Source organism: Eleutherodactylus coqui, chromosome 4 (assembly GCF_035609145.1).
Source record: "Eleutherodactylus coqui strain aEleCoq1 chromosome 4, aEleCoq1.hap1, whole genome shotgun sequence".
In the NCBI taxonomy this organism is placed as follows: domain Eukaryota; kingdom Metazoa; phylum Chordata; class Amphibia; order Anura; family Eleutherodactylidae; genus Eleutherodactylus; species Eleutherodactylus coqui.
The window spans coordinates 148,543,952-148,553,215 of record NC_089840.1 but is presented as its reverse complement, the minus strand read 5'-3'; positions in this window follow the sequence as shown (position 1 = coordinate 148,553,215).

Genomic DNA, 9,264 nt, shown 5'->3' with positions numbered 1-9,264 from the left:
GAACAACTATCACTCATATAATAACATTTCAGTACCAAAAATAGTTTTCATTTATACATTTTTTAGACATTTAAATATAGCAAAAGTGAGTACTTGCAATATTAAGTTTGTCAACTTTCCCAAATCTTCAACATGTCAGTATGAAATAATCATACTATTCTTACTGAGAATCTGATACACAAGCCTTCCAAACAAACTCTATGTAAAACAACATATCCAGTGAAAAATTTTGATACATGAGATGTGGGGAGATGGAGGGTGGGGGGAAGGAGGTAATACCACTGTTTTTTATATTACTATCTCTCAAAGTTTCTCTTGTTCCAATTCTCAATGTTTTAAAGGTTCTACTTCAGCTTATTTCCTGGGTTTGATGCTCCGTATGTGAGAGATGGTATTTGCCTACCCTACTAGTTACTTTGGTATATTGTGTAGTGAAAATTTCATATGACTTGAGCTGCGTATTGCTGCCAGGGTTGTGATTGGTTAGTCCAACTCATGATTTCTTCAAATCTATAGATTTGTTTAATCTTGTCTTTTCAAAGAGCTACCATTAGAGAGTCTGTGTTTCCCCAGAAGAGAGGGATCAAAGTTTATGCTGCTTCAATTAGATATGCAGCTAACTTATCTCTCAGGGGATTAAAGGAGGTGCTGGGTCTACTTAAGAAAATTACATCTGGTGATTGTATCACCTTTTTTTTAAAGATGAGTTTCATTTTCTTTTCAATATCTGACCAGAATGTTTTAATCTTAGGGCATGTGCACCATATATGTAGATATGAGGCCTTGTCTTCCTGGCATCTCCAACACCTGTCCAACTCAGGAACATGCGCAGAAATCCATGGAGGGATGTACCATCCTGGCCAATGTTGTGTCTAGCCTCAAATATATTATCAGTGAATGCTAGCTTTCCAGAATGTAAATAATTAAAAATATATGTAGATCCAGGATATAAAAAGCCCCAAACAAATCACTCTGCAGGGTATGTAGGTACAGTATCAATTCTTGACATATTGAAGGATACATACTGTCACAAAAACATTTAAAAAGTATACAAGTGAAAACTCCCAATCTCAGAGAGTACATTTAAATATACCCAACTGTAACCTGTGTAGACAATATTATCCATGGTACACACAAAATAAATTTTAAAGGTTGCCTGACACTAAACTTAGTTATTAAACTATGGGCATGATGTTATAGTGCTTCTAAATACCTTTCTGTACCATGTCAAAAAAGAAAGCAGCACACAGGAGTCTTCAGTAAAATCCTGGCATCCAGGATGCTTTCTTTATTAGAACTCCACACAATGATCAGCAGCGACATTTCGACCACGTCAGCTTGACAAAGACCACGGACGTGGTTGAAACGTTGCTGCTGATCATTGTGTGGAGTTCCAATAAAGAAAACATCCTGGATGCGAAGATTTTACTGAAGACTCCTGTGTGCTGCTCTCTCCTTGTACATTGCGGTATGGATTTTTGAAGTCCAGTGCCATTAATGAGCGTGTACTCCCAAGGCTCCCCTGCGTACAGGTTTGTTGCTGTGCTGCTGGCAATCTTTTCTTTTGGTCTAAATACCTTTCTGTCACAGTTGAAGTAATTTGTTTTACTATTGGAGAACAGTGACAGCCTGGGATTAAGAAGCAACTTTGACACACAAACCCCACCAGTCCACAAACAATATTGTTGTCCCAGCTACATTGCGTAAGTAGTGGCACACAATGCATGTTAAGACAAATTTTGTTTTCCTGTTGGAACTAGAGAATAATAGATGACTGAGAGTGGTACCTACTAGATATATTCAATAAATCAGGGCTTCTCAAATTTTTTTTAAACAGGCCTCACTAGCAAATTCATTGTGATGTCAGGGCCTCACCAGTTAAAACGTGCTACCGCACAGTGCCAAGTACTACCCTGCAATGGCCACACTACCCCCAGCAGCACTAGCCAGATACCACCACACATTGCACAGTTCCCCATACCAGTACAACATATCTCCCAGCAGCGGCCAGCACACAGTGCTGCACAAAATACCTTATCAGCAGTATAAGGTTCATCATAGGTGGATATGTCCATCATAGTTGATCAGTCATTGTGTTAGAGAAAATTCTAAGTACAGCACCAATCAGGCCCACCCCAATGTCCCGCTGTCGACGGTAAAGAAGAAAACACCACACACGGAAGTCTGGTATAGCTCCTCACACGGGAAAAAACAACTGCGCCCTTTATTACAGATTACATGGAATCTTATACCCTTTGGTATCATCACCAGGAATGGGTGATGGGCTCATTGGCTCAAATTCACAGCATAACCATATATGGGAAGTCCGGATTTCCGGCCTGAGACAGTGAAAGTTATATATGTAGCTGAACAGTCGTTATCTAGATATGGCGCTTCTGGGAAAACAGCCAAGTACGCGGCCTTGTGTCTGGTTCTTCTTTGCTGGGTTTGATACATTTTATTTTCGCCTTGCAAGGCCTTTGGAATATCTGATGTAAGGCGACATATAAGTTTTTCTCATTTTAGCATTGAATAGAACTTGCATACAGGTATAAAAGCATAAAGAACATATGGCAATATATACATATACCCTCACAAACCCCCCTAAAAACTTATATGGAGATCAAGCACCAGGCCTTGCACTCTTCCTCGGTCGCCTCTCCCTTGTGTCAGGTTTTTTCCCACTGCCCGTAAGTCCCTACTCCTAGGAGGGGGGATCCCTACCTCACCTCAGAAGGAGGCCATGGATTCCCTGGGCTTATTTCCGGGCATCCATACCCTCTATCTGTACAAGTTAACACCCCACAGGGTGTGCCCTCGCTCGAACCTAAGGTCTTCTGCACTATCCCTAGGCAAATGGGAATTCCACTGACAATTCATCTTAGGAGATCGGGGCAGGCGCAGTACTAGTACATTTCTCCATTCTTCTGGTAACGTACGTGGTTGGCATTATCGGAACTGGCTCTTCATCTTTTTCAAACAAGGGAAATGTTGGTGTCATATTATCCAGTCCCTTACTCATACTCTTTTTGATCAAAGGGATAATACACGTACAGGAAGTTACATACCCCACCTCTTTCTGCTAAAATCATATCCAGGGCCACTCTATTTTGGAACGCCATGGATGCAGTGGGCCCTAACTGGTCAGCTAACCCTTGCAAAATCATCCCTGGTGTAGTTTACAAACCTCTGCTGATTGTAATAGATATAATTCATCCAATCTACATTATTATTAACAGTGACAATAGCAAATAAGGACTCAAAACCTGCTTTAACCTGATCTCTAGAATTAAATTCATCTGGCACCCCCCTTGGCACTCCTATTGCATCTATGTGTACATGTGGATCAAAGTTACCACCTGGAGCGTCAACTTCTCTCTTAGCACGATGTGGTGTTGGATTCTCACCCTCAGTGTACTCTTCATATTGCACATTTAATTGTATTAATTTGTTCTGTAACAGGGGGCTAGTGTACAGTAGTCAAAGGTGTGTGTTAGAGGAATTGTACCACATTATAGCATGTAAAGGATATACAGGATCATGAGTTTTTGCAGTGCGAAGTGTGGATCCAAGTGGGCTTTCCTTCGAGCTTGACTGCAGTTGGGGTGGTAAGCAACATCTGGTAAGGACATTCAAACAGGGTTTCTCTCTCAAACTTTTTCACATAGACCCTGTCACCTGGTTTCAGATTGTGACACTCATCTGTAGGACCTGGGAGAAAAGCAGAGACTGCAGAATGCATTATTGACAATGCCTTGGAGAGGCCTATGACAAAATTAACAAGAAAATCATTCCCCAAACTCATCTACTGTGGCATGTATCCTCCGGAGAAAAAGAAAAACTAATGGAAGACACTCAATTCAAAATTTGCCCATTTCCTTCATTGCCTTTTGTATCTACTTTCCCACTACTCCGCGGATGGTAGGGTGTGTGAAAAGCCTGGGATATACCCAAAGCAGACATGATGTGTTGCATTATTTCACCTGTGAAGTGTGTACCTTTGTTTGACTCAATCACTTCCGGTGCCCCATATCTGCAGATTACCTCATTCATGAGCTTCTGAGCGGTTACCTGCTTATTTACTTTGGTAACAGAGTAGGTCTCCAACCTGAAAAACATCAACAACAACAAGCACATATTCATACTTCCCAACAAGTGGTAGCTGAATGTAGCCAATTTGCAATCCCTGAAATGGGTAGAGTGGTCTAGGCAAGTGTTATGTGGCAAATTTACTTCTGCCCTGTTGCTTTACGGAAAAGATCATGCAAAATTGGACAAATGATGCAGCAGCTACAGAAAACCCAGGAGCCACCCGTCCTTGTTCAAGCACCGACATCATTGCTGCTTTGAGAGGTGCGTCTTTCCGTGCGTCAGTTGGGCCATCATGGGGCACAGGGATCGTGGTGGGCAAGTGCTGTTGACTGTTCACCATACGCCGTCCCTTTTTAGTCCATTTTTCCTTTTCTTCCTTGCTGGCTTGTAACTGTAAAGTCCTTAGTATATCAAAGTCCAAAGTTTTTATCAAAGTCCAAAGTTTTGTCAAAGTCCACATTTTTATCAAAGTCCAAAGTTTTGTCAAAGTCCAAATTTGTATCGAAGTCCAAAGTTTTTATCAAATTCTTCTTTTCTTCTTTCTTCCAAAGTACAAATGGGTTAGCGCTCCTGAACAATAAACACCGTTGGTGCTAGTATCTACGTGTGTTAGAAGAAAAAAACACACTTACCCGGTGTATGGCAGAGACCTATGCACAGATCACTGCCACCACCCGATATCCAGGAAAGCCTGTAAATAGTTGCTGCTGGTAAATCCCTCAGAATCCCTCAGGGCTAGACTGCGGGAGAGCTCCTGCGGATCCTCCGTCCCCCTGGCCAGGGAGCCGCTAAAGTGTAGTCTTTGTATTTGAAAAATAGGATGCCGCGCTCCTAAGGATATACACGTCCCAGACAGCTGTACATTTACTTCACCTCGTTTATTGATACGTACTACGCGTTTCGTCCTGTAGACTTCCTCAGGTACATAATCTAACATATAAAACACTCCTATATATACACATATAATGGTTATTACCTTAGCTGATCAGCTGGGCTCGTGAATCTCGTTCCCCTCCGGCGTCCGGCGGCGTCCCGCCCTGCATCCTGCATCACTAGTGACGCAGGCACACATGACCTAGACGTCGCTGCCTTTGGGCGCCGCCCCTAATGCGGGGAGGAGTAGGATCGGGTCGTGCCACAGCTTCTGTGAGTGAACGTTACCATGGTTACCATTGTACACAGCTAAGATCGTACCGCAGCCTCTGTGGATAAGCATGGCCATGGTTACTATTATATATTGTGCACCACCGTGTCTCTAGCCTACACGGTGTGCTTTATATTATGCTGTTGCACAGCTCAGATCGTACCGCAGCCTCTGTGAATAAGCATGGCCATGGTTACTATTATGTATTGTGCACCACCGTGTCTCTAGCCTACACGGTGTGCTTTATATTATGCTGTTGCAGTGCATATGTCTGCCATAAAAACACATGCATCCTACTTTATAAAAACTTTGCACATATGCATATAAAATATCCTTATATAAAATTTACCCATATAAAATTATGTTCGTATACAATATGAAATATAAATATTATTAAAAATCGTATATACCACTAATAAAATGAAATATATATACTTATATACAACTAAACACATACATTTTCCCAAATATGCATATAAATTATGGATCATAATGCATGGATGAATTTTCTCTTTATACTTATGAAATCCACACAAACCTCTATATGTGTATGTATTATATATCACTCTATATATATTTTTACCTTATGTCTAATCATAATTTTTACTTTTTCCTCTACCTTTTTCTATATGTTTTTTTATATTTTTTTATAATTTTTTATGTGTGCTTTTTTTATTCATTTATTTATTTATTTATTTTTTATTATTATTATTGTTATTTTATTATAATTTTTCTAAAATCTCATTGAGTCCTTTGGGGATCAATGTTCCTATCCTGTATATCCAGAACATCTCCTTCTCTCTAAGTTTATGAGTGGAGATGTTCTGGATAGACTCAATGGGTGTAACCCGCAATCCTGTTGAGTCTTTAGCATGAATTATGGAGAAATGTCTGGAAATACTATGTTTTGTGTAGCCCTTGTGAATATTACTGCGATGTTGATTCAAACGCTCTCTCAGTGTGTTGATTGTTCTGCCGACATATCTGAGCTTACACGGACATTCTAGCATATAAATGACTCCCTTAACGTTGCATGACATTCTTTGTTTTATCCTAATTTTTTCGCCATTCGTCAATTCAATGATTTTAGCCCCATGATTTATATTGAGGCAACACTTACAACGTTTTTCCCTACATTTATATATCCCTCCTTTCTCCCCTTGATCTCTAATAGAATCCATTGTTTTGTATATTCTATTTTCCTTTTTTGGGCACGATGGTGCAATGAGATTTTTCAGAGTTTTATTTCGCCTGAATATACAAGGAGGTCTATCAGGAAGGTTACTCTCCAAGAAAGGATCTTCTTTCAAAATGGCCCAGTTTTTCTTGAGGATATTACTGATTCTACTCGCCTGTGTACTATATTTGGTCACAAAAGATGTGCGAAACTTATCCATTTTTATTTTCACCTCAATTTCTTTTTCCTTTACTTGACTCATATTGGATTGACTTGTATTGGACTTCTCTTTTTGACCCAAAGCTTGTTCATAAGCTGCCTCTATTAACTTCTTGGGATAACCCTTTTCCAGAAACCGTTTTTTAAGGATTTTTGACTGTGTTTCATAATCGATTATTCTCGTACAATTCCTTTTTACCCTCTGATATTGACCAAATGGTATATTGTTTTTCCAGTTTTTTTGATGGCAACTATAGTAATTTAAGTAACTGTTAGAATCTACTGTTTTAAAGTGTGTCTTAGATATAATTTTATTGATGTTACTATCGCCTTCCAGTTCTAGATCTAAATAAATAGCCTTTTTTACATCGATGTTATATGTAAATTTAAAGTGGAATTCGTTCGGGGTGAGATCTTCAATATAATTTCTCAAATCCTCTTCCTTACCGTTCCATATGATGATCAGATCATCGATAAATCGTTTGTTTCTTCTTTCTTCCAAGGCTTCAGGGCCGCTGCCTTTGCTGTGTGGTCTGTGATGGCGTTGCCTCTTGTTTCTCTGGTGTAGGAATTGGTGTGAGCTTTCCACTTTGTCAGGTAGAAGTAGGGTCTCCATGAGACTGCACCGCTGCACCATTCTTAATTGGCTGTCCTTGCTGAGGTAAAAAACTGTCTGGCCTTCCATGTTGGGCCGTAATCATGAGCTATGCCAAATGCATACCGGGAGTCAGTGTAAATGTTTGCCGTCTTACCTTCTACCACTCTACACGCCTCAGTGAGGGCCTTTTTAGTTCCGCTTCCTGTGCTGCGACATGCGGAGGCATTCTGCTTTTAGGACATCTTGTTGTGTGACCACTGCATATCCAGTGTGGAGTCGTCAATCACCCTGGTACCATCTATAAAAAACAACTCAAAATATGCATTGTTAACAAGGGCTTCAGTAACTTTTTTTTTAAAACTTAAATTTTCTTGTTGCATCACTGCTAGACAATCAGGCTGATATTCTATTTCAAATAGATCAGAATCTTGTTGCAAAAATTTTTTAAAAATGGCTGATTTGCAATACCTAGATCACCTATGCCTTCTCCTCCCCCCCTTTGAACCAGGGTACTCAATTGGAAGAATAGTAGCCGGGTTCAAGTTAGTATAACATTGTAAAAAGATTTGATGGATGAAGATAAGGCCTGTGAGATGTTAGCACCAATAACAGAGACATGAGTTACATCAGGGCAGAATAATCTACAAACACCTATTAATATTGGAAATGTGATATCCCTTTAAGCAAATTCATTATTAATCTGATCCTGCCTGCAATGTCTTATCAAATTTGAGAGAGAGAAAAAAACAAAAAAACTTTTACTAGCTGCTCAAGATCCTCACCCCCTCCCTTGTGGACAAGAGGGATGAAACATTACGTCCTTTACATCATCTAGCTCCACCCCCTCGATACTGGTCACTTGCGTCTTTTTTCACAGCTTCATTTCAGCTTTACAGTCTAAGCATCCACATCTCAAACAATTAAAGTCTTATGCATGGGGGGGGGGGGGAACTTTTATCCCCAGTCAATATCTGCATCACACATGTTACATTCACCACAGCCTGAATACGGGTCACTAACTCTCATCCATCCATGCGCTCAAGTTTGCCCCGTCACCCCCCATTGAAGGTGTACCAGTACATACAGATGCACAGACAAAAAAAGTTTGACAAACATACATCAGTTGAAAAACATTGAGGTGAGTGCTATAATGTTATAAAGTACATGATTCTATTGAGATGAGATTGTGAATGAGCGCTATCTTTTACAAATTATGTGAAAAAGTTTGCTGAGTGACTGAGACATTCTATCTTTCTTATGTACTGAAGCTATTATATGCTGTATTAAACGCTGAAGTATTTTAGAATGCGTGGGTATCTTTCAGCCCCCTTGTCTTTTTTTTTTTCTGTATTTGACCCTGAGCTGAGAGTCAAGTCTGAAAGCCCCCACCTTTGCAAAACCAACTGAACAGAGTTGGTTTAGTTTAACTATTCCCTGCATTTGAACTCATAAATAACACATATGCTGGGACCTTCTGACAGCGTACACCTGTATGAAAGAGACCAAGACGTCTCCATTTGTGACCTCAGAACCCAGTAAGAATATACCTTAGAAATTGCTATATTTCCTGCCTACTAAGACAGTATAATTAATTAAATTCATTTCAAGCCTCCATTCCATTTAAGCAAGCAGATATTTTTCAGGGTTATTATTGCATTCTCTCTCGCTTTGTTATCTCTTGACCTTGAAAGCTAGACAAAGACACTGCAGCTTTAAGTAAACAATCCTTCTCCTCTAAAAGCAAGCTCAGTTAACCATTTGCACATACAGTATATACATATACACACACATATACATCTATATCTATTATCTATCTAGTATTATACACCTTTCCCTCTCTCTTTGCCAACAAATCACATGCTTTGTAACCTTCTTCTCGACTTTGCTTGTTACTTCAGCACTTTCTAGCAACCCTTGGTCTTTCAAGGTGCCCTTCTTGGTCCTAAAGACCTCCTCCCAGTCACCATTTTTGTAATCTACCGTGCGGGTCCTTGTTACACATTTTCATAAGTTTTCTTACATTTTACAAATTGT